The sequence below is a fragment of the Cryptomeria japonica genome, chromosome 5, assembly GCF_030272615.1.
Source record: "Cryptomeria japonica chromosome 5, Sugi_1.0, whole genome shotgun sequence".
Taxonomy (NCBI): domain Eukaryota; kingdom Viridiplantae; phylum Streptophyta; class Pinopsida; order Cupressales; family Cupressaceae; genus Cryptomeria; species Cryptomeria japonica.
In genome coordinates this window covers 342,506,444-342,508,462 of record NC_081409.1, presented here as the reverse complement: position 1 = coordinate 342,508,462, position 2,019 = coordinate 342,506,444, and positions in this window count along the sequence as shown.

The window sequence follows — 2,019 nt, the reverse complement described above, 5'->3', positions numbered from 1 at the left end:
GTTCTTTTATGCTCTAAGACACCATATTATGTTGTTATGGGTTGTATAGTCCTCTAAGAGGTCATATGGTGTCCTATGACCCCTAAGGACACCATATAGTATCATTATGCATCGTATGGTGTCCTAAGGGGTCATATGGTATTCTATGACCCCTTAGGCCACCATATGACTCCTTAGGACACCATATGGTGTCATATGGTGTGCTAAGGGGTCAAATGGTGTCCTATGACCCCTTAAGACACCACATGGTGTCGTTATGAGTCGTATGGTGTTCTAAGGGGTCATATGGTGTTCTATGACCCTCTAAGACACCATATTATGTTGTTATGGGTTGTATGGTCCTCTAAGGGGTCATATGGTGTCCTATGACCCCTTAGGACACCATATAGTGTCATTATGCATCGTATGGTGTCCTAAGGGGTCATATGGTGTTCTATGACCCCTTAGGACACCATATCACTCCTTAGGACACCATATGGTGTCATTAGGGGTCATATGGTGTGCTAAGGGGCTAAATGGTGTCCTATGACCACTTAGGACACCATATGACCCCTTAGGTATTGTTAGGTGTCATTTTGTGTTGTTAGGGGTCATATGGTGTCCTATGACCCCTTAGGACACAATATGACCCCTTAAGACACCATATAGTGTCGTTAGGGGTCATATAGTGTCCTATGTGTAAAGTTTTGATGCCAATAGCTAACAAGATGAGAGGGGGGGGGTGAATCATACAAACTTAATCTTCCATGAAATCAACAGATTCAACCTCGGTAACTTAAACTTTAGCAATATAACCAAAAACTGCTAAACATGGTAACTCATAAACACATAATCTTCATAACACATATAACACTAGATTTAACGTGGAAACCCAAATAGGGAAAAACCACTGTGGGATTTCAGACCCACTAAGAAATATACTCTTCTAGAGTTTGCTCGGTTAAAAGCAAATCCTGTTAAAGATTACAAACACATTGCTAGATGTGACCCGGATAAGGGATTTCCCTTAGATCTGTTAGAATCTTCACTTTGTTAGAAGTGACCTTGTTAAAGGATTTCAAACACTCAACTAGAATGTCACCTTGCTAGAGGATTTACAAATAAGACTGTTAGGTCCACTCGGTTAAGAGATTTCCTGTTACTTATAGAATAAACAATAGTAATAATATATATCTGCAACTTCACATCTAAAATGCTAAAGAAGATTCTTATTTTCTCAAAACAATCTTGTCATAGGACTTATCTTGTTCCTTTGCTGGGCTCCTTACTCTGTTATTCAAACAGGTGTTCAAGCTTCTGTGCTCGGTAATCACTATGTAGCATCCCTGTACTTACACTTGCCCGCATACATTGTTCATCAATAATTCCTTATTTATAAACAATTGCTAACCGCTTAATCTCCCTGATCACATTTCCCATGATCAATCTTAGCCATCAGATCTTCAAAATTGACTAGGTTCAATGTATCCTTCAATCTGAAAATGTTTTACCTTGCCTAGGGACTTGTATACCTTCCTAGGAACTTGTGCTAGGTTTTTGTGGTTCAATCTGCATTGTAGATCTTCCTCCTGATTTTCCATTGTCGCAGATCCTTAACAAACGTCATGCACGACATACCAATCATTTGTACATCTCCAACTCATCAACATCCTTCATTAAATAATGCTTTTATCCATCTAATGCGATCTATCATAACTCGGTTGCAACTCGGTAAATACTAAACTTTACTCAGTAGACATTCCGCCTTCATTAACCGATATCGATAACCTTAGGGTTTACCGACTAGGTTCCTTAGGGTTTACCGACTAGGTTCTTTGCTCGGTGACATAGTATAGTATTAACCTTACAATCAACAACATTTGTAGGATATAAAAACAATCTAAACATCATGATCTCATCATTGTCTAACTCGGTAATAGTTGCCCATTGAATAACTTATTTCTCCCCTTATTCATCACATTCTTTCTGTGTTACTTACCAACCACTTAATACTCATCAAATCAATCTTCTCGAGATATG